The sequence below is a fragment of the Hipposideros armiger genome, unplaced genomic scaffold (genome assembly GCF_001890085.2).
Source record: "Hipposideros armiger isolate ML-2016 unplaced genomic scaffold, ASM189008v1 scaffold_729, whole genome shotgun sequence".
NCBI lineage: Eukaryota > Metazoa > Chordata > Mammalia > Chiroptera > Hipposideridae > Hipposideros > Hipposideros armiger.
In genome coordinates this window covers 424,066-451,703 of record NW_017732079.1, presented here as the reverse complement: position 1 = coordinate 451,703, position 27,638 = coordinate 424,066, and the positions used below count along the sequence as shown (strand labels likewise).

General features: G+C 41.6%; 1 protein-coding gene across 4 annotated transcripts in view; it reads right to left on the bottom strand.

Moving 5' to 3' along the window:
- The window catches only part of GATAD2B (GATA zinc finger domain containing 2B), an 83,257-nt gene that overhangs the window by 21,030 nt on the left and 34,589 nt on the right, over positions 1–27,638 (bottom strand). The window contains exon 1 of one of the 4 annotated variants that reach the window (XM_019627396.1): positions 25,898–25,915. The exons of 2 other annotated variants lie outside the window; for them this stretch is intronic. The gene's annotated coding sequence lies outside the window, so the exon portion shown is untranslated. Of the gene's footprint in view, positions 1–1,140; positions 1,161–25,897; positions 25,916–27,638 lie in introns of those variants that run through there. One more of the 4 variants, XM_019627397.1, reaches the window with a different exon arrangement.

The window sequence follows — 27,638 nt, the reverse complement described above, 5'->3', positions numbered from 1 at the left end:
AGCTGTTGTTCAGCATCTTAGCTGTGGAGGGCAGTGTCACTGGCCCTCATATGTGGGATCCGAACTGGGGCCCTCTGGCATCCCAAGCCAGTTCTTAACCGTTGCGCCACTCGGCCGGCCCTATAAATTATATTTTTAAAGTAGCTCTTATACATATGCTTTTTTATTTTGCTTTCCAATGTTTAATTTTTTTTTTTTAAGATTTTACTGGGGAATTGAGGGAGGGGAACAGTGCTGGGGAATCGAGGGAAGGGGAACAGACAAGTTGCTGTCCTTTTGTTCTTCAGTCTAGTTGTGGAGGACATTGCTTCACGGGCCCATGTTGGTATTATCATTGTGCTCTTTCCGGGTCAGGCAGATCAGTCGCCGGCCTCTGGACGGCCGCTCACAACGGCTCTTGGCAGCTCACACCAGCTGCCAGCCGCTCACACTGGCTGCCAGCCACTCACGGTAGCTTATGGCAGCCCACTGCAGCAGAGTCTGCAGCCTATGCTGTTGCCGGCGACTCATGGGAGCCCACCTCCACGTCAAGCTGTTGTTCACCATCTTAGCTGTCGAGGACAGTGTCACTGGCCCCCATGTGGGATCCGAACCGGGGCCCTGCCGCTCAGAGCTGGTGTCCCAAGCCAGCTCTTAACCAACACGCCAATCGGCCAGCCCTTCAATGTTTAATTTTTTAATATTTAAAATTTATCCAGATAAATGCATTAAGCACTAGTTCACTTTTTTAACTGGTATGTAGAAATCCATAGCAAAAATACACAATTTAATGATCCATTCTCTAGGTCAACATTTAGGCATCAATTTGTAGATGTTAAATCAATGCTGCCATTTCCAATTCTGGCCAAGATGGTGTAACACGGGCTGGATTTACCCTCCCACCTAAAATAACAACAACAAAATACATGAAACAAGGATTTTAAGACACTGGACATCAGGCAGCAAAGGACAGTGATCCCAGAGGGATGAGAAACAAATGAGAGGAATCCTACAACTACCCTCGTTTATTGCCTTAAGAGAGTTTCTAGAACATGGTGTGGGGAGGGGAAATGAGGTGGAGCCAGGCAGATTCCTGAGCTGAAGAGATGGAGATGAAGGTATTAAGACAAAGGCAGCTAGATTTCAAAAAGGACAGAATACCATAGAAGTGAGAAAGCAGAAAGACTGCTATAATCATCATCATCATCATCATCATCATCATCATTAGCAGCAGCAGCAGCCAGCTAGATGTAAGTGCTGAGGAGCATGCAGAGGAACTGGAATCTTCATACACTGCTGGTGGGAATGGAAAATGCAAAGAGCTTGGCAGTTCCTCACAATGTGAAACACAGTTACCATATGACCCAGCAACTCCATTGCTAGGTATTTACCCAAGAAAACTGAAAACATTATCTCCACGCAAAAATCTGTATATGAATGTTCGTAGCAGCAGCATTATTCACAGCAGCATTATTCATACAGCCAAAAACTGGAAACCCAAATGCCCATCAACTGATGAACAGATAAACAAATGTGGCATATGTCCACACAATGGAATAGTATACATTCATAAAAAGTAAAAGCACTGGTAAAAGAATGGAAACAGAAGGTAGGTTAGTGGTTACCTAGGGCTGAGGAGAGGGGCAAAATGGGGGAATAACTGCTAATGGGTAGAGGGTTTCTTTTTTGGGGTGATGAAAATGGTCTAAGCTTAGATTGTGGTGATAGCTGCACAACTCTGAATATACTAAAACGACTGAAGTGTACACTTAAATGGATGAATTTTTATGGTATGTAAAATGTATCTCAATAAAGATGTTAAAAAATGCAATGGATGGTATTAACAGCATGTTTGATATTACAGAAAAGATTAGTGAACCAGAAGACGTAGCAATAAAAATAATCGAAAATCAAACAAAAAGAAAGACAAAAGTAAGAAGAGCATCAGGAGACTAGGGGGCAACTTTAAGCAGCCTAATATACAGGTAACTGGAGTCCTTCAAAGAATAGAGAGTGGACAGAAAAAATATATGAAGAAATAATGGCCAAAAATGATTAAACGATGAAAACTATAAACATACAAATCCAAGAAGCTCGAGAAACAAAGAAAACTATACTAAGGGATGTCATAATCAAATGGCTCAAAACTGCAACAAAATCTTAAAAGCAGTGGGGAGGGAGTGGAGGTGGTAACATGTTACATGAAGACAAGAACATCAGATTTTTTGTTGGAAACAATGCGAAAGAAAAGACAGAAACATCTTGGAAATACTGAAAGAAAAAAACCTGACAACCTAGCACACCATACCTGTCAAAATGTCTTAAAGACAAGTCATTTTAAATTTCCTTTACCAATCTTCTCCTTTATAATTTCTATTTATTTGTATCTGAAAAGTTCCTCTAATTATGGCCTCAAAGATTATTTTGTCTGTTATTAACATGGGATACCAACTTTCTGGTTAGTATTGCCCAGAACATCTTTTTCCATTCTTAACTTCAACTTCTGTGCCTTTTTGACAGTATTAACCTGGATTTGTTTTTCCATTCAATCTGATCATCTGTTTCTTCAGCTGGCTAGTTTTGTCCATTTACATTTATCATTACTATTAATATATCTGGTTTTATTTCTACCATATTCAGTTCATTGTACTACCTTGCTTGTTCTGTGCTTTTTCCTCTGTCTGACTTATTTCACTGAGCATAATGCCCTCAAGGTCCATTCATTTTGTGTCAAATGGCAAGATTGCCTTCTTTAAAAAAAAAAAAAGATTTTATTGGGGAATTGGGGGAGGGGAACAGACAAGTAGTTGTCCTTTTGTTCTTCAGTCTAGTTGTGGAGACTGTCGCTTCACTGGCCCATGTTGGTATGATCATTGTGCTCTTCCCGGGTGAGGCAGTTGCCCTCCGGCCACTAGACAGCTGCTCAAGGCGGCTCACAGCAGGCAGCTCACGAAAGTGCACGCCTGCTGCCGGCCAGCCCCACTGCAGCCTACGCCGTTGCCGGCGACTCACGGAAGCCCAGCTCCAGGTCAAGCTGTTGTTCACCATCTTAGCTGCAGCGTCACGGGCCCTCATGTGGGATCCGAACTGGGGCCCTGCTGCTCTGAGCTGGGGTCCCAAGCCAACTCCTAACCAATGCGCCACTCGGCCGGCCCAAGATTTCCTCTCTTTTCTTTTTTATGGCTAATATTCGTGTGTGTGTGTGTGTGTGTGTGTGTGTTCTCTTTCCTTCCTTTTTTATGGCTAATATTCGTGTGTGTGTATGTGTGTGTGTGTTCTCTTCACCCATTCATCTTCTGATGGACACTTAGGTTGCCTGCATGTCTTGGATACTCTAAATACTGCTGCAGAGAACTTATGAGACATACCTTTTTGAGTTAGTGTTTTCGTTTCCTTCAGATAAATAACCAGAAGAGGAATTACTAGATTATATCATAGTTCTATTTTTAATTTTCTGAGGGCCCTCCATACTGTTTTCCATAGTGGCTACACCAATCTGCAATCCCACCAACAGTTCACAAAGGCTCCCTTTTCCCCAGCACTTATTTCTTGTCTTTTTGATAACAGCCACTCTAACAGGTGTGAGGTGACATCTCACTGTGGTTTTGATTTGCATTTCCCTAATGATTAGTTATGTTGAACACCTTTTCATGTATCTGTTGGCCATCTGTATGTCTTCATGACCATATATTCTTACTTTCCTTTACCAGTTTCTTCTTATCTTCCTAACTTCTAACTACAGGTGTCCCCTAGGACTCAATCTTGTACTTTTTCTTCATTTGCACTCACTCCCTACATAAGCTCATCAATTCCTATGGCTTTGAATAGCATCATTATGCTAATCCTCCAATTTATGTTCCCAGCCCTCATCTGTCCTCTAATATTGTCTCTATATTCTGCTGCCTAATTAACATCTCCATTTGGGTGTCCATTTAGGCATTTTATGAAATTATGTCCAAAACTGAATTCCTGAACTCCCCAGATAAAAACATTCTCTTCCACCAGTGTTTCCTACCCACCTCAGTAAATGACACCACCATTGAACCAACTGCTCAAGCCGGAACACTGTGGAGTCATTCCTGGTTCCTCTTTCTCACTCCAGACACACATCCTATCTGTAAATTCTGTCAGCACTATCTTCCAAATAGATTTTGTTTTATTTATTTAATTTTTTTGGAACTTGGTTTCCTTGTCTTTTTTTTTTTAAAGAATTTTTTTAAATTGGGGAATTGGGGGATGGGAACAGTGCTGGGGAATCGGGGGAAGGGGAACAGACAAGCCGCTGTCCCCTTGCTCCTCAGTCCAGTCGTGGAGGACGCTGCCCCACTGGTGCAAGTTGGCACCACCACTGCGCTCCTCCCGGGCGAGGAAGATCAGCTGCCGGCCTCTGGACGGCTGCTCACTGTGGCTGCTGGCCACTCACGCTGGCTGCCGGCTACACACGGTAGCCCATGGCAACTCACTACAGCAGGGGCTGCAGACCACGCCTTCACCAGTGACTCACGGCAGCCCAGCTCCAGGTCGAGCTGCTGTTCAGCATCCCAGCTGCAGAGGGCAGCGTCACTGGCCCTCACATGTGGGATCCGAACCGGGGCCCTCTGGTGTTGCAAGCCAGCTCCCAACCAACACGCCACTCGGCCGGCCGCAAATAGATTTTAAATCTACCCCTTCTCACCACTTTCATGTTATCATCTTAGCCCAAGTCATCATCGTCTCCTGCCTAGACTACGGAAATCCTTTTTTTTTAACTCTGCTTCCACGCATGCCCCTCTTCAGTCTATGTTCCATAAAGAAACCAGAATCTTTCTAAAATTTAAGTCAGGTCATATAAACTCCTTTGCTCCAAATGCCTTAATAGAATCTGTGGTGGTTGAAAACAGTCCCCCAAAATTCTTTCAAACACTTCACATCAAGAGGTGGGGGTCTATTTCCTCTTCCCTTGAAGCTGGGCGGGTCTGTGACTGCTTCAAGCAGTAGAGTACAGCAGAAGCGGTACTGGGGGCCCTCACTACTGGGTCATAAAAACAACACAGCTTCTGCCTCATCTGCTGGGACACTGAAGGCTGGAGGCCTGAACTGCTTCCTGAGAAGTACAACTACCCCAAAGCCACTGGGCTGTGAAGAAGCAAAGCTTCAGGGAGAGGTCACATGTGGACACTTCAGACGGCAGTCCTATCTTTGAGTTATCACAGCCCAGGCACCAGAAATTAAGAGAATGAGCCCTCAGATGATTCCAGACCTCCTCCTAACACATCTTCCCAGCTCTTGCATCTTCTCAACTGCAGCCCCAGACACTGTGAAGCGGGAAGCCATCATCGCTGTGCCCGATTTCAATTAATTCCTGGCCAACAGAATCCAGGAGCATAATAAAAGTGTTTCAAGTCACTAAGGGTTGGGGTCATTTGTGACACCGGAACAGCATCCCGAGTCTTCAGCACAGTCTGTAAGGCCCTACATGATCTAGCCCGATACAGTGTGGCTTGATGTTTCCTTACTACCCTCCCAGCACACACATTTAGCCTCCTGGTTCTCCCCTGATAGCACATGGCTTGCTCTTACGCCCTTCAGATCTCAGACAGCCTTTCCCTAATGCATCTATTAAGGAAGGAAACAAACCCAAAACAGCACTTTCCATCTTTACTCTGTGACCCCTTAACAATGCTTTACTTACTCTTCATGGTAATTATTACCACCTGATATACTGTTATATGTTTGGACTGGTTGCTCTGTTTCCCACCCACTAAAATGTACGTTCCTTGGGTTTTGTTCTGTTTTCTATTCAGCGCCCAGCCCATAATATGTACTACAGAAATACCTGAATAGAGGACAAATTCTGCATTTTTAGATATTCTATTTGGTTCTTTTAAAAAATGTGTCTCCCCCAAAGTATTTTTTCTTATCTTTTCAAACCTTTGCATTTACTAGTTTAAATATACTTATTTTACAGACCACAGTGAATGGATCTATTCTCTGAAGTTCTCAGTTCCTGCTGCTTTTTATATCTGTGACTATTGTTCATGGTAAATGAATTGTTTTCCTGTGCTTTTGGTCACTTTTTAATTGTGATCTTTGTCTTCATCTTGGGACTTTATCTGTAGGAATCCTGTGTGGCTCAGATTGTGGACCTATTTCTCCAAAGCAGTTTTTCATATGCTTCTGCCAGTTACCCCAAGGGTAGAAAGGGTTCTGAATAAATTTATTTTTATTTCTTGGCTTGGGGAATTTCAGATGAAAATAATTTAAACCCATATATGAGTAGGCCCATACTTAAATTTTCAGGGACGATTCCCACCCCTCATCACACCCCAGGCTGAGACAGAACAGCTTCCTTGAGCTAGGGGATGGAATTTTTTACGGCCATCTCCTTTCCCTGAGCAGGAGCCTTTAAGGCTCTCAGCTTTCTACAGGGATTCTCATCTCTTACCTGTTCCATCAGGCCTACAGCTTTGTCTCTGGACCCCTCATGAGCATGAAAATCAAGTCTTTCGGTTACTAAGACTAGAATAGCTCCCAGAGCCACCACGCCACAGCATTAGTCACATGCATGCTGCTCATTTTCAGTTACCCTTTCATTTGTCGCCCCTGAAGATTTTCCTTCATAAATGTATATTCTCTCAGGCTCAGATATACATTTAAAAGGAAATTTGTTTTTTCTTCTTAAGTTATATTTTATCCAGCATTACTAGGTGTCTTTTAATGGAAATACCAGAGTTTTAAGGTTATACGGTCTGCCATACTCCAGATTCAAAAATGTTGACCTGGAAATTTAACATTTATTTTCATAGTAACTAGTTCAGTATCTTTTCAGAGCAGATTGGTCTCTCAGTTTAAAATACACGAAACAACTCCACAGACTACTCCACAGACTACTAATTGCAAAGACAAAAATATACCTTAACAATGGGGAGAACTTGCTGTCACCTTAATCTAGAGATTAAATTTGGCAGTGCAAACAGTGAGGCAATTGGGTATTATGTACCTCCTGATGTGATGTAGTATGAAGTACACAGTATCTCCCACATGAGGTGTTTTTGCCAAAAACATAACCTTTATACTGAAGTCCAGTTTACAGAAAATACAGAGACTCAGAGAATAAGCTAAATGATACCATATGGAAACAATCTGACAAATCTACAGTGTAGAACATGTTGCAAATCAATGAGCCTGGTCTCTTCAAATGTTGATATAAAAAGGGGGGAGTGAAGACTGTTCTAGATTAGAGACACTTACAGACATACCAAGTGTAATGCATATTTGATGGATCTTGGTTTAAAAAGAAAAGCTACAAAAGTAATTATGAAGAATTGGGGAAACTGCAAATGAACTGGGTATATTAGATAATATTAGGGAATTACTGTTAAATTTTTTAGGTGTGATAATGGTATTGTGGTTGAATAGGAAATTGGCATTTTCTTTTCTTTTTTTCTTATTTTTCTTGCTGAGCCATCCTGCCACCTGTTGGCAGCTTAGCAGCAGCTCAGCTCGGGCCGGGAATCGAACCGGCGACCCTGTTGCTCAGCGCTCACACTCTTGAGCGAGCTCTTAACCAACTGAGCCACTCGGCCGGCCCAGGAAATTGGCATTTTATAGAGAAGCAACTGTGTTCTGTTTTAACAAATGACCACAAACTTGGTGGCTTAAACAACACAAATCTGTTACCCTACAGAGCCAGTCAGAAGTCTGAAACAGGTCTCACTGGGCTAAATTTGGGGCATCAGCAAGGCTTCCACATTCCTTGTGGAGCTTTTAGAAAAGAATCCAGTTTCTTCCCTTTTCCATCTACAACAGAAACTGCCTGCTTCCCTTGGCTCTTGGCCATTTCTCCATCTTCAGAGCGAAGTTATTAATGTTGGGCCCACTCCTCCGCATGCTGCCGTCTCTCTCTCCTGCCTTTTTCCATTTTAAGGACCCTGTGATTACACTGGGCCCACCTGAATAATCCAAAATAATCTCCATATTTTAAGGTCAGCTGACCTTAATTGCATCTGCTATCTTAATTCCCCTTTGCCATGCAACTCACATGTTCACAGGTTCTGGGAATTAGGATGTGGACATCTTGGGGGAGGGGCATTACTCTGCTTAACACAGGAATCTTCAGTATTTAGAGGTAAAATATAAAACTTGTGTTGAAATGGTTCAGGAAAAATGCGTATATGCTACATATCAATGAAGCAAAAAGGGCAAAACATTCATTGTTGACTCAAGATGGTAATTACACAGCCATTCATTGTACTATTCTTTATATTTTTCTATATATTTAAACATTTTCAATTTTTTAAAATTGACAAATTTTTAGATTATTTTCATTAAAAAACAAAAACAAAAACAAAAAACAGGGCCGGCCGTGTGGTGTGTTGGTTAGGAGTTGGCTTGGGACGCCGGCTCTGAGCAGCAGTGTGCATGTGGGATCCCACGTGAGGGCCAGTGACGCTGCGTCCTCTACAGCTAAGATGCTGAACAACAGCTCGACCTGGAGCTGGGCTGCCGTGAGTTGCCAGTGACAGCGTAGGCTGCAATGGGCTGCTATGAGCTACCGTGAGTGGCCAGCAGCTGCCATGAGCCGCCGGGAGCGGCCGTCCAGTGGCCGGCGAGTGACTGCCTCACCTGGGAAGAGCGCAATGATAATACCAACATGGGCCAGTGAAGCAACGTCCTCCACAACTAGACTGAAGAACAAAAGAACAGCAACTTGTCAGTTCCCCTTCTCCGATTCCTTAATAAAATCTTAAAAAAAAAAAAGAACAGACTCCTTTCTCAAAAAGAAGCCTTTAACTTGACCACAGAGAACAGGACAGTAATGTGGCAAAAGAATATGGATAGTGTGTGACATTCACCTGAGCAGCACTACTAAATAGGGGAAGTGCATGCAGCTGATATGATGGATAAGGTTACCTGCTGTGTTTGCTAGGGACTAAGTTGCTCTACCCATGCTGATGACAGGGGTCCCACCTGGAGAGTGAGATCATTCTCTATGTTAGTTGTCACAATCCTACTAATTGCCTTGGGGGGAAAACATGTCAGATAAGAAATCTGGACTCCTCAGTCTCTTGTTATTATATTTTAAAAGGAATAAATAGTATGCTTTAGAAATCTTTATAAATATAACTTTAAAAAGTAACTGTAGGGCCGGCCGAGTGGCTCAGTTGGTTAAGAGCTCACTCAAGAGTGTGAACTCTGAGCAACAGGGTCGCCGGTTCGATTCATGACCAGAGCTGAACTGCCAACAGATGGCAGGATGGCTCAGCTAAAAAAAAAAAAAAAAGTCACTGTAGCTCTGGCTCACCTTCACTACAGTGTCCATCCTCTCCTAGACAAAAGACCCCCTTTTCTACAGCAGGCACTAATAAAACTGGCTGCACCTGATACAATTTTCATGTTGATAAAATATGTAAAGATTAATCACCAAATTCACTCTATTCAACTATTCAAGTCAGAAAGTAAGAATGGTAAAAAGGAAGAAGAGAGAGAGAGAGGGAATTCAGACTATAGAAATCTATGGGATTCAGGATAGGATGGTCCTGGTAAATAAATCCTTTTGACATTTACAAACGATCATTCATTCTTATATTTGAAGAAAAGGCAATTCCTGGTTTGCTTTCTGCCACTGGGAGACATCAATCAGCGAGAGGTCTGAAACCTGTTCACTTCTATGTAATATTTTAAATAACTCCAAATTGGACAATCCAACAACACAAAAAGAACGCTGGAGAAAATAAGAACCTCTATCTCACTTAAGGGGTCAAGTGTAGATGCTCCTGAAATCATTCAAACAGTTTTGAAGCACCTTACATAGTACTGTAAGAAATACAAGTAATTTGAGGGTGAAGTCAAGGATCACATAGTAATTAAGAAATCTGGAGATATGTTTACCGTAAATAGAGAAGAAGGGACCTAGTAATAAGCATGTTAAAATGTGGAGGACCTGAAGAATAGAATCTAGGTCCCAGACTAGGAAGTTTTGATTTCTTCCCCCTTCCTACATGATTCTTCTTGCTTCTGCCTCATGAGTTATGCTAATATGAAGCGGTATCCTTTCCTTTAGCCATCTTATTCCTTCTCTTGCATTCCACATTTATAATAGATACCATCGTTCCCTTTCGTCAAGTTTGAAACCCTGAAGTCATGTGAGATGACTCCTTCAACATATAATAATGTTTTCATAGATTCTACTATATATAATTTCCTCGCTTTTAACCTGATATCAGGGGTTTATCCCATAATCAACAGCATCTAACAATTGACAGCATCTTTTCTTATTAGTTCATAAAATATTGATACATCTTAAAATCAGTGGCATGTAATCTTAGATTCCATGAAATACAATATTTATGAAATGCCTACTATTATTATTAGCATTATTCTAGGCACTAAGGATACACTATTGAACAGTCTACCCTCATAGACTTAACATTCTAGTGGGAAAAAGAAACAATAAGTAATACATGCGTGAAGGAGTGACAGACACCTTGGAAAAAGTTAAGCATAAAAAAGAGATAGCGAATATTAAATATGGAAAAAGCCTATTTTTAAAAGCACAGTTGGGAAAGTTCTGTCTAAAGAGAGAACATTTGAGTTCAGTGAGGAAGTGAGCTATGCATGTATCCGGGAGAGAACTTAACAGGTAGAGACAACAGCAGGAACACTGCCTAAGTCTGTGCTTAGTACGCACAAAAAAAAACAATACAAAGGTGATGATGAAGTGCCACATCCAAGAGGGAAGTGGTAGGAAGCGAGGCAGGAGAGGTAACCCAGGGCCAAACGTGTGGTCTTGAAGCACAAGACTCAGGATATGCCTTGAAAGAAAGGCCACGAGCGATACCGGTGCTCTGGATGTGAAAGGTGAGATAGAGCAGATGACTCCAGGGCTCTTCCCTCCACACCTGGGTAAAAATGGTGAACTTGGCATGTTTGGAGTGAAAATGTAAAGGAGCATTTTAACACGTTAAGTCTGAAATGCCTATTAGACACAATTCTAGAGTTAAGAGGACAAGTTTGGGATGAAGATAAAACTCAGGAGTCATAAACATATAGGCAGAATTTAAAGTCATGAAGGTAGACAAAACTCATTTAGGAAGAGAGTGTAGACAAAGAAGAAGTTTGAGGACTGGGCTTTGTGGCTACTCCAACATTTATAAGTTGGAGAAAACACGTAGCAAACGAGACTGAGGAGTGGTCTGGGGGGTAGGAACAAAGCCAGCTGTGTGTGGCGTGCTGGAAGCCAAGCGCCGTTTCTCCCACAAACCTAAGTATCTCTAGAGACAGAAATACCTCTGCAGTGTCTTGGTTCGTTCCAACTCTCCTGCCATTCCTCAGGTCAAAATATCATCTTTTCTCTCCTAATCTGTAGCAAATACTTTAAATGATTTTGTGGTCTCAGTATGTAAGGTCCACCCTCCTACCCCCATTCATCTTCCATAGAGCCAGTAAAGTGACCTTAAGAAAGAAAACAAAACCTAATCGTACCCACCACCCCATCATTAATATCAAAGGCTTCCCATTATCTACAACAGCAGCATGCAGGTCGCTACATCACCTGGTTCCAATGTGCCTTTGCACCCTCACCTTCTGCTACTCCTGCCCCTAAGCATTAAGATTATACTGACACTTCTTTCATGAATAGGGTGACAAGGTAGCCGGGTTTGCACGGGATAGTCCCAGTTTATACCTGCTGTCCCCACATGATGAATAACAATGTTCCTTTCGCCTTTAATCGTGTCTGTTTGGAGAGTAAATTAGATGGTCACCCTGTCTGTGAAACTTCCATTCCCCCTCCTGGCTTCAAGGATCTCTGTCTCCTGCGAACACTCTGAGAAGAGCTGGACAGAGGAGAGGGAGGGTATGGAGTGGGCAGCAAGTCTGGGCAGGGGGCAGTTAGAGAAGGGGTAACCTGCGCCAGCTTTAACAGGAAAGGACCCGCACACAAGGGGTACCCCAAACCTCAACTCAGAACGGTACCTGCCTCCAAAATGCTTCCAATCTATCAGAGAAATATGTTATACATCTTCAAAAAGTCCTCATTTCGGACATTACAAAGAAACATCACAAAGTTATATATTTTAGAAATATAAGATTGCTACTAGAGTTGAGAGACTGCACGAGTCTACAAAAGTGTCTATGAAGCTGGAATGTAATCAGCTCTGCATACTGCCAACCTTATGTAGAAATATATAACTGAACAGTAAGCTCTTTGCCTCGTCTTTTTATATCCCGAGTTGCTGACAAAGTCCCTGCTCAATAATATGTTCAATAAGTGTTTGTGATGATTAATAAAACTTATATTAGTTTTTTTAGTTTGCAATGTACTTTTACATACATTATAGTTTATATGATCCTCATAACATCCCTTATAAGATAGGCAAAGTAGTAAAACTGTCTCAATTTCATTGATGAAGAAATCAGTCTTCCTGGGATTTGCATTAGAGACTAGGTTTCCAGCTTGCCAGTTTCAGCACAAATGCATTTTCATTTTCTGGAGAGCAATGTCCTCAAAGTGTGGTCCATGGACTGGTGCTGGTCCGTGAACTGTTTGTTACTACTAAGCACAGAAGCTGACAGGAAGCATTTAGAAACTTTTAATTTGATAGGATCATTTTATGCCTGTTAAATCTAACAATAAAAAAGTACTGGGCTTGTATTTTGTGTATTTTTTTATCCCCTTTTCTAGTGATTCATTTCATTGTATTTACAAAAGTACCGGTCCATGCTATATTAGAAAACAAAACAAAAAAACTGGTCCTTCACCCCAGAAAGTTTAGAGAAGTATCGCTATATAGGACAATGTAGACCAATGCGTGACCCATGGATGGAATCCAATAAATTCAGTTCTGTCATTTTTCTTTCACTTTAAACCAATATAAGTATCATTTTAGACCACCTACATCAGAATTACTTCAGATACGTATTTAAAATGCATCTTCACAGGCCCATTTCAAAGAAATAAACTGGAATTTCTTAGAGTGAGACCAAGGAATCTGCATTTTATCATGTTTTCCTGGTGATTATTAGGCATTCTATAGTTTAAGAATGATTGCCTTGGGCCGGCCAAGTGGCGCGTTGGTTAAGAGCTGGCTTGGGACACCAGCTCTGAGCAGCAGGGCCCCAGTTAGGATCCCACATGAGGGCCAGTGACACTGCCCTCTACAGCTAAGATGGTGAACAACAGCTTGACCTGGAGCTGGGCCGTCGTGAGTTGACCGCAATGGCATAGGCTGCAGTGAAGCTGCAGTGGGCTGCCATAAGCTATGGTGAGTGGCTGGCAGCCAGCATGAGCTGCCAAGAGCTGCCGTGAGCGGCCATCCAGTGGCTGGCGACCGATCTGCCTCACCCGGCATGATAATACCAACATAGGCCAGTGAAGCGATGTCCTCCACAACTAAACTGAAGAACAAAAGGACAGCAACTTCTCTGTTCCCCTTCCCCGATTCCCCAATAAAATCTTTAAAAAAAAAAAAAAAAGAATGATTGCCTTAAACTTTCACAGAAGAAACAGGCAAGTAAGCAATCTCCAGGGTCTATAATTAAATAAAGGCATAGGAGTTAGCCACATTTTCCCAACCTCCTTCAGGACTTATCTATAAAACTCTATTTTTCTTTATACAAAGTGGAACAAATGTAGGGTTTCCTTAGGAACATTTTTAAACTAGCACAACTGAGCCTTGAACAACATGGGTTTGAACTGCATGGGTCCACTTATACACGGATTTTCTTCAATCAACATACAGTTGGCCCTCCATGTCCCCAGGTTTCCGCATCCACTGATTCAACCAACTGTGGGCTGAAAACAGTATTTTTGATAGACGGCTGAGGACCCCTGGGTGCAGAGGGCTGACTGTGTGCACTGCTCTACGCCATTTGATATAAGGGACTGGGGCATCCATGGAATCTGGTGTCTGTGGGGAGTCCTGGAACCAAACCCCATGGACACCGAGGGAACGACTTAATTTTGGGGGGAGTCAAAAGTTATACTTGGGTTTTTGACTATGCGGGTGGTTGGCGTCCCAACTCCTGTGTTGTTCAAGGGTCAACTGTACTTATAAAAAGAAAACAATTCTTTTTTTATGTTTTCTACCAGGGCACTCGTAACAATGGGCAGCAGGAGAGAATAGTTTGAATGGTTGTGATCTTTCACACTGCTCTGAAAAACATGCTCTCTAGGCACATTTCCCACAGACACATCCAAGAGCCTCTTCTCAGATGAACCATTTTTCAAGGGATATATTCATCACACAAATCTGAAAAACGCTGCAGGGAAGGACACTTCAACAGGAAGAAAAGTAACACGGTGCGTATTGGGGGCAAGAGGCAGAGGAAATAGGAAAAAGGAGAATAACATTTGAGTGATGGCTAAGTACCAAAACCGTGGCCAAGAACCAAAGTATTTCATTTAATTCTCAGAACATTCCTATGGAATCCATATCACCCCATCCTATGAATGAAGTAACTGACTCAAAGAGACGAAATAAACCTGCCCAAGGTCACACAGTAAATAGGAGAGTCATGATTAAAACCTAGCTCTAATTCTAATGCTGAGGACACACCCCTTCCACCAACGGTAAGTGGGTTTCAACTCTCATGCCAACTTCGTTTTATTGAGGTTGGCACCTGTAATATTGTGTTTCGTCAGTAGACACTCTTATTCAATTATTGTCTGCCATAGCAAAGCAGCAGCACACACATAAACCAACTATTTACCATAGTCACACTCTCATAATCAGACTAATAAAGCTGGGGGCATTTGAACTGAGTGGCCTGTGAGGGTAATCACATTTTTGTGCTTTGAGGAAACAAGAGCTGGGAGGTGGTCATGACAGGGAAACGCAATGATCTACAAGCCTTACGAAAATCTCACAAAAGTCTTCGACCTCACAAAAATTTCCCCAAAATATCCCTCAACAATATTCATAGTTCTGTGCAGTACTAAATTAGTCATAACAGAGAAAGGATAATGTTATAAGTAGCAGCCTTGCTAGATATTTATTCCACAAAGAGTAGGCCTAATAAAGTTTCTCTAATGACAATTCATGGACTTTAAAGGGACAAAACAGGGCCGGCTGAGCAGCTCAGTTGGTTAAGAGTTGGCTTGGGAGCGCAAGCTCTGAGCAGCAGGGCCGCCAGTTCGGTTCCCACATGTGGGTCAGTGACGCTGTGCCCTCTACAACTAAGATGGTAAACAACAGCTCGACCTGGAGCTGAGCTGCTGTGAGTTGCTGGCGACGGCTGCAGTGGGGCTGCAGTACGCTGCCGGCGAGGGCTGCCGAGAGCCGCCATATCCAATGGCGGTGACTGACTGCCTCAGCCAGGAAGAGCGCAATCATCACAATACCAACATGGGCCAGTGAAGCGACGTCCTCCACAACTACACTGAAGAACAAAAGGACAGCAACTTGGCTGTTCCCCTTCCCCGATTCCCCAGCGCTGTTCCCCTCCTCCAATTCCCCAATAAGATCTTTAAAAAAATAAAATAAAGGAACAAAATAATCATACAATAAATTCTATCTCAAAAGTGCTTCAGAGATTAGTGGGCTCATGCCCTGTACTTGCTCGTGTGTGGCGGGGTGCAAGCTGCACTTTAGGTGCAGGCAAAGCTCACAAGGTAGCAGTCCTGTGCTGCCCATCTCTAACCTGCCCTAACGCAAGCCAGACAGTGAGCTCCTTCCCAAGCTACCGAATGCTTCCTACTGCCAATTATACCCAGCAATTAACTGCACTTTCCAAAGATGTAAGTAACCTCTCTATTTCAGTTCCCTCAAGAAACTTACACACACACAAACCAAACTGTGAAACAAATTCCTCAAAAGGGAGTTAAGGCCCCTGAATGAAAACAAAATGGCTACAGAACAGGTTTCATCTTGGATGCTACAAAGAGTGAAATTATCTCCAAATGTACCATTTTATTGGGTCATCATAGAGGCTGCTTCCCTATGTCTGAGAAATAGCTATCTCTGGGATTTGGCAATTGGTGGAATAGAAAAGGGTGTGGATAAGGGCTTCAGAGAGTATGAATCAATGTGGGTATCTAAGCTCTAGTAACCATTTCTCCTTAGGAAGAAATTTATGTAACATGGAACCAAAAGAGACCACCCTTATCTCTGTATAGGACAGAAACACACAGGACTTATCAGACCCTAAAGTAAGTGCTTATTATACTACAATGTATCTCACAAGAGTATCAATCGGGTTGAAAACAATCTGGCAAATCAGAGAAAATAACCCACACAACTATAGAAGACACTGGTAAGAGCATCACTAAAGCTGCTACAAAGCAGCTCAAAAAAAAAAAAAAGTACAATTCACTTTTATCAACTCCCTTGTTGAGCCAAGACTTACTTATCCACATTAAAACTATAAAAATTAGATCTGATACTAAATTAAAATTTGTCTTAAGCCCTTCTTAGGTTCTACTTAAACTGACTTCCTACACTGAAAACAAAGGCACATTAACCCTTTCACTTAAACCCTGCTTCATTTTTCTGACACAGTATACATTTGCTTATTGTCTGTTTCCTTCTCCCACTAAATTTTAAACTCTATGTATAGAGGGACCTGTCTACTGTGTTCACCGACATATCCAGAGTTCTCAGATACATTCCCAGCACTTAAAAAAAAAATCACTCAATAATTATTTGTTAAATGAACATCTGGACCCTTCATCGGCGTGCTGTTTTGGTAGGGGCATAAGACGGAGCAAATGCTACAGGATTCTAATTTCAAGGGCAGAACTGATTCATTTCTACTATTTCAGGATTATTCAGCCTTCTTACTAGATGGAGATTTCTGAAGGTTATTCGGTATATAAACATCTCCCCACTTCTAAAGCAAGAAGCCTCAAGCCCTGTATAATATCCCACCCTACTGCAGGTACTCAGCTAAGTTTTGGCTTCCCATTTTTCACTTGGATTTGCGGTCCAAGGAGGTAAGTGGATATCCGTGCCACTGCTACCCACTAAGGTCACATTAGAATAAGCCTTTTTGCAATATGTTATAATACCGTCCATCACTACTTACTGCCTGGCCTCCTCTACTCTGCCCTCCTAACCCAGTTACTCTGTCCCTATTTTCCAAAAAGACAGTCTCTCTTCTATATTTGCATATACCACGCTTCTAGACCTTCCCTTGCCACACTTCTAAGTATATTCTTGTTCTTTACCTGATAAAACATATTCCCTAATTAATCCTATCCACCTACTTACTCTTCCAATGTCCTGATGATACTGTTGCTCACTGCCCATCAGAATTTTCCCCTTCTTCCATAGTAATGAAGTGCTGGCCACACAGCTGTTCAGCTACACTACATCTCCTAGCCTCCCTTGCCGATTATTAGGCTAAACCCTTGCCAAGGAAAAAAACAACTCTCAAGTCCCATCCCCCAGACCCATGAGTCAGAAATTCTGGGGACAGGGACTAGGAACCGTGTCTTAACAAGCCCTGCGGGTGACTCTGATGCACACTAAAGTGTCAGAGCCACTGTCCTAGGGATCAGCAGAAAAACTAGTGTAAAAGAACCTGAGTTCCTGAATCACCACACGGAACCACAGAACAACAGGAACCACTCACCTCAGGCAATTACACACACAAAAATACTTCCTATCTTGTTTGAGCCACTGGATTTTTGTTGCAGCAGTTAGGCACAGCCTCCTGGTTCTCAAAACTTTTTGGTCTCAAAATCTTAAGAGGACACTCCTAACAAATCCAGAACTCCAAAGAGATTGTTTGTGGAATACAGCTATCAATAGTCGGCATATTATAATTAAAACAGAATTTTAAAAATATTAATTCATTTTTAAAGAACAATAAGCCCACATTCCATGTTAACATAATATATCCTTTATAAAAATAACTATACTATTTCTCCAAAAAAGAGAACAATTTAGTGACAAGAGTGGCATTATTTTACATTTTTGCAAATCTCATTAATGTCTGGCTTAATGAAAGACAGCTGGATTCTCAGAGCTGCTTCTGCATTCAATCTGCTGCAATATGCTGTTTTAGTTGAAGTATATGGAAAAAAACTGATGTGTACTGTAGTTAGAAAAGGAAGAGTATTTTTTTAATTTGAAGTCTTTAATGAACTCATTATTTTATGAAACTTTTTCCAGTTCAGAAATAATTTTAAACTTACAGAAAAGTTGCTAAAATAGTTCAGAAAAGTCCCACATACTCTTCATCCTGCTCCCCTGGTGTTAACACCTTATATAACCACAGTAGATCACTGAAACCAGGAAACAAATAGCGATGATACCATACTATTTACTACTACCCCATAAGCATAATTCAAATTTTGCCAGTTTTTCAACTTAATATTCTTTTCAGACCCAGGATACAATCCACAATCTCACACTGTATTTAGCTGTCATATCGACTTGCTCTCTTCCAATCTGTGGCTTTCTTAATCTTTCTTCACCTTCACATTTTTGAAGAGTACTGGCCAGTTCTTTCATAAAATTCCCCTCAGTTTGGGTTTGCCTGATGTTTTTTCATGATTAGAATGAGGTTATGTATTTTTGGCAAGAATATGACAATGTACCCCTCCTGGTGTATCATTTCAGGAAGTACATGATATCACTATGTGCACTGTAGTTTATGTTAACTTTAGTCACTTGACTAAGGTGGTGTCTGCCAGGTTGCTCCACTGAAGTTATTATGAGGAGATACTCTGAGGCAATGCCAAATCCATCTTCCACCCACTAATTTCAGCATCCATGGACAATTCCTGCCTGCAGTTATTACTGTGGTATTTGACTAATGTTTCCATCACTCCTTCTATATTTATTAATTTGAGTTTTACTGTAATAAACAGCTGTCCCCTCTCCCCCATTTATTTATTCATTCAAATAATTATTTACAGCAGTATGGACCTGTGAATATTTATTTTATCCCATGGATTATAATCCATTACTATCATTACTTATTTTGTTCTTCAAATTGTCTGAGTTCTAGTCACTGAGAACGCCTTCAGGCTGATTCCCCATCATTTTTTTAGCATGTCATTACTTTCTGGAACCACATGATGTTTCAGGTCCATCTGATTTTTTCTCTGCTCTAGTCATTCTCCAAGCTTGAGTTCCTTTTACTGGAGAATACCAAGATCTGGTGCCAACCAGGTGTGCTCACTGTTAATGTAATGCTGCTGCCTCCAAGTCCTTCAGAACAAGGAAATACATGTACGAGTATGTGCGCACACACATCCATATCTATTTATGTATCTTTTGTGCATACATGTGCATGAACACGTGTATGTATTAAACCTCATGAGTTCACACTGATACCAAAGATGGGTATTCTGATAGTCTTTTCAAATGATCATAATTGTGACTATCTTTGTCTTTGATATACTCAAAACTCAATACACGTGGGCAAAGGACAGTAACAGACATTTATCCAAAGAAGGTATACTAATAGTCAATAAGCATATGAAAAGGCGGTCAACATCGTTAGTCATTAGAGAACTGCAAATCAAAACAATGAGATACCACTTCACACCCACTAGGATGGCCGTAATAAAAAAAAAAGAAAACAACAAATGTTGGCAAGGATGTGGACAAACTAGAACCCTAGTGTAAAATGGTACAGCTGCTTTGGAAAATAGTTTGGTGGTTCCTCAAAAAGTTAAAATAATGAAAAACAGAATTATCACATGACCCAGGAATTCCATTCATAGATAAATACCCAAAAGAACTGAAAACAGGTATTCAAACAACTTGCACAAAAATGTTCAGAGTGGCATTATTCACAATAGACAAAAGGCTAGAAACAACCCAAATGTCCATCAACTGATGAATGGATAAGCAAAACGTGGTATACAGTAAGGCTTCACTTAATATTATTGATATCTTGGAAACTGCAACCTTATAACAAAACCAATTTTACCTCAGACTAATTGATATAAACAAGAATTAAGTTCCTAGGGCCGGCCGAGTGGCTCAGTTGGTTAAGAGCTCGCTCAAGAGTTTGAGCTCTGAGCAACAGCAGTTCGATTCCCGGCCTGAGCTGAGCAGCCGCTGAGCTGCCAACAGGTAGCAGGATGGCTCAGCTTAAAAAAAAAAAAAAAAGGCCGGCCGAGTGGCACGATGGTTAAGAACTGGCTTGGGACGCCAGAGGGCCCCGGTTTGGATCCCACATATGAGGGCCAGTGACACTGCCCTCCACAGCTAAGATGCTGAACAACAGCTCAACCTGGAGCTGGGCTGCCTTGTGTCGCCAGCGACGGCGTAGGCTACAGCCCCTGTGGCAGTGGGTTGTCATGGGCTACCGTATGTAGCCAGCAGCCAGCGTGAGCGGCCAGCAGCCGCAGTGAGTGGCCGTCCAGAGGCTGGCGACTGATCTGCCTAGCCCAGGAAGAGCGCAATGATGGTGGCCAACTTGGGCCAGTGAAGCAACATCCTCCACAACTAGACTGAAGAACAAAAAATGACAGCAACTTGTCTGTTCCCCTTCCCCCAATTCCCCAGCACTGTTCCCATCCTCCAATTCCCCAATAAAAATCTTAAAAAAAAAAAGAATTAAGTTCCTATGGCATATTTCTGGTCCCAAAAACATCAAACTTCTAAATTAAGACCCAAAACACTTCTAATATTAAACATTGAAATAAATGTGACCTATACGTATATTTAAGAAAGATTAATAACAAGAAGTAACACAGGGCTGGCCGAGTGGCTCAGTTTGTTAAGAGCATGAGCTCTGAGCAACAGGGCTGTCGGTTCGATTCCCACATGGGCCAGTGACGTTGAGCTGTCGCTGAGCTGCCAACAGGTGGTAGGATGGCTCAGCTGGTGTAACAAGATTGCCTGTTCGATGGTGGGCTATGCCCACCTGCAACTAAGACTGAACTCGGCACCTTGAGCTGAGCTGCCGCCCCAGATGGCTCAGTGGATAGAGCGTGTGCTCTTAATAACAAGGCTGCTGGTTTTACTCCCGCATGGGATGGTGGCTACGCGCACCCGCAACTAAGAATGAACACAGCACCTTGAGCTTAGAGGCCACGAACTGCGAACGGGAAGCCACATGGCGACTGGCACCCTCCACAACAAAGGCTAAAGAACAACTTGGCTGATCCCCTTCCCCAATTCCCCAACACTGTTCTCCTCCCCCAATTCCCCAATAAAATTTTTTTAAAAAAGAAAAGAAAAAAAAAAGGGAAAGGGAAAAGGAGGAAAAAAAAAAAGAGAGAGAGAGTACAAGCGCTGAGCAACAGGGTCGCCGGTTCGATTTCTGGCCCGGGCTGAGCTGCTGCTGAGCTGCCAACAAGTGGCAGGATGGCTCAGCTTAAAAAAAAAAAAAATCCATTGGTCTATCTTACCCTTTGACTGGATCTTTTATCCAAAACTGATTTTGTTACATGAAGCTTTGGTCATTTGGAAAATTCTGGTCTACAAAGTTATGTAGTTATCAAATGTTGACACATTTCATTATATATTTTTTTAAAATCACATTTGTTGATATCACCACTAATCTCATCAGAAAAGTATTAAAGTCCTGGGAAGCTATCGAACTCATGGTTTAATTTTTATTTAAATTTTATCGCTGGACACAAACACAGTCGGCTGGTTTTCCTTGAAATTTTTCAAGAATGTGTTTGCCAAGTACCCAAATCTAAAGACCGTACGTAGTTCACTGATTATTCTTTCATCAAGTAAAAACAGTGCTCTATAAAGAAAGCAGCTAGTTAGCCTGCAATGCACTCATACTTTTCCTTGAGACAACCATTTTACTTCAATATGTAGCGCTAAACTGTGTAATGAGTATTTCCCGTTTTATCACACAAAGTATTCAGAAGCCATGTTCTGAAGTGTCAAGATTAAATAAAATTCACTTTTACGACCTCATCAAGAATATTCTTAGTGAAACTGGATTTTTTTTTTAACTGCAAGTTTAAACTGCATGACAATGAAAAGTACAGTGACGATGACTATTTGTACAGTTTGGTGCTAATGCTTTGATTTGTGCTAAGGCACCAGCAGTTTTAGTCACTATTGCTTTTGAATCTTCAGTGCAAATGACAACACAGTGAAAAAAGCAACTAATGCCTCTGTATTATTATTAAGTAGTTTTGATCTCAAGACTCCCTTAAAGAGTCTAGGGAATTCCCAGGAGTCCACAGACCACACTTTGAAAACTGCTACCCTACTCTGATTAACACACTTGTTTAACAGGTAACCCACCACTTAATATTATTTTCCAGATTTAATGTAAACTACTTGGCAGTAAAACTTTCCTCTTTGTATTTCCCTTTAATACCCACTACTAGACTATATAAGTACTATTACTGCCTAACCAATTCCAAATGGCACATACTTCTCTTCACCTAATATCAGCTATGTCAATGGACCCTCTTCCTACTATTCTATTCCCTAGGCTACAAAAACCCATTCCTACAAATCTGAAATGATTAATTCCTTCTGGTCCATTTAAACCTAGTCTATTTTAATTACTTCCCTTTTGATTTCCAGAATTTGCTTCCTGGCTCACTCTTCTAGGAAAAAAAACTCTTGATCTAGATCAGGGGTCTGGAAACATTTTCTGTAAGGGCCAGACAGTAAATATTTTAGACTTTGTGGACCAGCTAACCAATAAGCAAATGAATGTGGCTATTTCCAATAAAACTTCATTTACAAAAACAGGCAGTGGCTGTAGTTTGTTGATTCCTGACCCAGACTCTTCCAACATATAGGTCAATCAACCCAGTCTAACTCAAAAGATCTCCCAAGAGTGAAAAAAGGAGGCAGCCACAGACTGGCTAGAAGACACTAAGAAGAACACTGAAAACAGCAGTAAACAAGCCCAAAGGTGAGGAATATTACTAACAGCAGCTAACATCCACTGAGCTCTTATTATTTGCTAGGCGCTGTGCTAAAGTGCTATACAATGCATTATCTTATTTAAGCCTTTTGAAAAAGGGCTTTAATAATTTAAATAATTCTCCTTTTACAGGCAGATAAATTACATAACTTTCCAAGGTCTCACAGTCTGTAAACGGCTAAGCCTAATTCAAAGACAGGTCATTCTTACTGCAAGGGCCATACTCTTAATCATCATACTATACTATCTAGCTGTCCTGTCATTTTGGTTTTTTGATCCAAACTGGTAAGACAGTAATTCTAATTAAAAATGGGCAGACCACTGCTGTTTACTTGCTCTTACAGTGCCTTTTCAATATCACTGAGGTTGTTACACAAACCGTGGCTCACATCCTTGAATGGAAAAACCTACGTGATCTTGCTTTAAGTGACATACTGTTTAGTAATATGCACCAAGGATCAGAAAGGCCCCATGCTTAAATGTGACAAGATGTGCTGCCTAAAAAGCTAATGAGTTAGAAGGTAAGCAGCCCTTTGCCACTGTCACCTTATAAGTCAACACAAATATATCATTATACTAATATATTATAATAATGTAAGTCAGTACAAAAGTTCTGACATGTACCAAAGGAAATCTGCCACACATCATTTAAAACAGGTGATATTACAATGAAGGGGACAGAGGTGGTCAAAGGGCAGATTTCATGCATCCTTCAAAAAGACTCTTCAGACACTCCTAAACAGTAACAAGGACCTATAAGAACTAAGCAAAAAGGAGAAAAAGAAAAAGCTATCAACTAAGAGAATGTGCTAACTTATGCCTCACTAATTATAACTACCTAACCATAAGATTATTCTCACTAATCTGCTTCCAGGCACCAGGAGAAAAGTTGAAAGTAAAAAGACTATGAAAGATCTTTGAAACCTATCAGTCCAATAAGCAAGCATCATATAGACAGAATCTTAAAGAGGATGGCTAACGACTAAAATAAGCCTTACATCTTCCCTTCCCTATGTATTTCATGTAAACCAATGTAAGAGGTAAAACATGACAATACCACATATACACAGGTAAAATGGCTGGTTCCCATGGCATTACCAAATTATAGTATAAGAAGACAATTATCAACTCAAAAAGGTAATTATTACTTCTAAGAACTAGGGAATCTCACAACTCGCAATGTATCTTTATTTAGCCTTTAGGTTTGAGCTAGGCTGGACTGCTGCTGTCGTCTTAACTGACTGAGAAATGATCTCCCTGTGTTCACTTATAAAGGAAACTTGGAAAAGTGAGCCCTGGCTACTGGGTTTGGGGAAATATCTGGGGCAGTCTAGGGAACGAGCAGGCCAGCCACTCTGGTAAATCCCATCCAGCAACCCTTAAAGAAAGCATCACCTCTTACGTGCTTCCTAACACTTGAACCAAAACACACATACCAAAGGGGAGCATAAACATATATTCAATTATTGTTGCGTGTGAAAATGTGGCCAGAACACAAATTCATAGGCTACAACAACAAGATACAAAAAGATTGAATTAAGAAGCTACCTCTAGACTACAACCTGACAAAACTTATTACAGGAAAACTAGTTCAAAAAAGTTCCCTCCCACTCCAAACTCTCCATACCCAATTACTGCATATCAGCGCCATTATTCTCAACGGTCAGATGGAGCAAAAAAATAACTTTCATAAAACAACTGTAACAGTATGACCCTCTTTTACCCATTAATATACTTTATTTCACATTTCCACCTAACGTAAGAGCTGCTTCATATATGTACCACACCTGGGAAGCACATAAAAAGAAACTAAGGAAAAAGGCACCATGGTAAATTGGAGTATAATTTCTAAATGAATGTTGAGTTCTTAATGACCAATGAAAGATAACAATCATTCCAGCTGAGTCCCAACATTCTAACACCTGCACTGTCTGGAAGCTTAGATCTCTGATTTTTTCTTCCTCCCATGTGCTGTTTGACTTTCCTTTTGTACAACTCTAATTCTGTAGCAGATGGCAGGGGGGAATACGGCATTTTTACAATATACTAAAAAGAAGAAGAAAAGAGAAAAAGGGGGGGAGCTCCAAGGAGTAGCTAATAGATTTTATTTTGCTCTACTATCTGGCTTTTTGCTTCTCGGTAAGAGCACCCCCTTGCCCACCTACTCCTGTACCCTTGGCAACCCTGAATGATTAGAAACAGTTTGGGGGGGGGGGAAGTATCTTAACAAATTACAGCTGTTAAATCCAGGAGGCATTTCTCGTCTAGTCACCCCCTTCCTCAAGCACACACAGCAATGAACCAGGGCAGGAAGAAGAGACCCAAAACATACTGCTTTACCTCCGAAGAGTTACTACTTCCACTAGGAACACAATCACTCCCACTGCAACAGAGAAGCGCTTGCTCGTATTGCCACAACACAAATATGCTTTTTTTAAAGACAGCAAGAAAAAAGTGTGCATGTGTGTGCGTGTGCCAAAAGGGTATTTTTCTTGCCCTAAGCCTTTCCCTTGTCCATCAGCCCAAGTAAGCAGAGATGACGCAGGCTTCCTTATATAATAGCCTGTGATTTCCTAGACTGCAGGCCTTTCCCTTTGTGTTCTGTATACACTTACACACGCGAGCGCGCGCACATTCTCATTGCTTTGCAGCCCCTGGCATGATGCCAGCACTCAGTCAGCTGGTTGACTCCATTCACAGAGCAGGGTTGGAGCTGACATGGAGAAGGGGGGGGGGTTAGTGAGGGTAAGCGGGAACTAGAACCATCATTGCCACAGACAAAAGAAATTAAGGAAAAAAAAAAAAAGAAAGAAAGAAAACCTTAGCATAACATTCCTCTTACAGCTTCAGCTCGAAGAAAACTAGAAGCCAGAGACCATCACAGCAAAAGGATGAAGCAAAAGGGTCGAGGGTCCGAATGGAAAGGAGCTTCGTACAAGAAACAATTACTCGAAAACAAATTTTAAAAAGCAATAGTATTTATTACTTCAATCCCATCAAAAACCTCAGCTTATCACCTACACATAGTCAGGAAAAAGGCTGTGAAGAACTCAGCAATTCTGAGTTTCTGCTTTTAGAAAAAGAAAGGGGGTGGGTGGGGGGCAAGACAGTTAAAAGTACTTACAGGTATACATTTTTCTGCTCCCGCCTCTAGCTGCCAGGAAAGCTGGAGACAACAAAAGGGGGGAAACAGAAAAAAGGAGGAAAAGAAGGAATAAGAGATGGGTTTAGGTTTTGGTTTGGGGGTTTTTGGGGGGAGGAGAGGGAAGGTTCCCTTTTTCTTTTCTATCATAAGAGAACCTCTTTCTACGACACAGGGGCGGCCCCATACGTGCCAGCCCCCTTGAGAGACCTGCACAAACCCAGTCTCCAAGCGGGCACTGCCCTGCCAATCACATGGCGTACTGTTATATTAAACAAAAGAAACAGGGGGATGCTTACTTTTACCCATGATGCCTAGCGGGGGCAGGGGAGGGGGGGAGAAAAACCAGTTGTAGCCGGTTTATAACCTCAGGACATGGAATTATCTCTTAATTTTTTTAAGTCATTTGTGGTACAAAAGTCAGTCTCCCCACCCTAACTATACCCCCCATATTTTCTGGCCTAGTGCCAAACTTTGCCTTCATTCATGAGAGCTAGTTTCCTCTCAAATCATGATGCTTTAACTGTTTAGTTTCCAAAGCCAACATCCAAGACAGGAAATCACAGCATCAATAATACCAAAACACACCTCAAATTATTTAATAATAATTTTAAAAAAGCGCACCACGAAGACATATTGCCAGCCAAGCTCCTTTTCTTTATCTCTTATTGCTAGTGCTAAGGAACAGACACCGACGGGACAGTAGATGTGTTCCCTAAAGATTTTTTTTCCCCAAAGCTGTCCCACAGGTAGATATCTGACTCAGCCCTATCAATTCACATTCCACTCAGGCAGGGCAGTTGACACCACACGTAACACAAATCATAGCAAGGTTTCACAGCAAAAAGTCGTGACAGTAGATGTACTCTATAAAAACGGCTTAGGCCCTTATTAAGTACATATTTACCACAACTTAAAACATAATAAATGTTTTAAATGGCTTAAGCCCAGACATAGTATGGTTACAATATTATACCTTTCTGTGTCCCAGCTAGAACCTCTTTCCTCTTCATATCCCAGCAAACCCCTTACCCACCAAGAACCATTTACCACACACATCCTATGTCATTCCATAGATACATTCTAGACACGTCTGAGTCTGGTCTCTTGGTCAACTTTCCTTTTTCTTTTTAGAGCAAATGTCTCCAATCACTTTATAAGTAGTTTTCATTTCCCAAAAGTACTGATAAGGAGTCAGAAACTGGTGGGGAAGAAATCCAAGCAAACCAAAGCGGTAAGGCAGTGGTAACTGTTTTCGAGATCTATTGGCTGGGGACCTTTAGCTCTAGAATCTTTGCCTGTATGAGGAAATAAGTTCGTTATAAACGGTAGGAACAAGGGGTGAAGGGGATTTCCTTACTTTTCAATTGATATCTCCTACCAACATACCCACCCCAAATACTTGCCTCATCTGAACCTCTGAAACTCAGATAATTGTACTAACTCCATCAGAGTCTCTCACAAAACACTTGCTTTTTCCAAATCTTAAAGCTTCTAAGTCTAGAGAATATAGAGAAAAATAACCTACACCCTACCCGAAGATATAAATTTGTAAATAAGTTTTCCTGGGCTGGCTGAGTGGCGCGTTGGTTAAGAGCTGGCTTGGGACGCCAGAGGGCCCTGGTTCAGATCCCACATATGAGGGCCAGTAACACTGCCCTCTACAGCTAAGATGCTAAAAAACAACTCAACCTGGAGCTGGGCAGCTGTGAGTCGCCGGCGA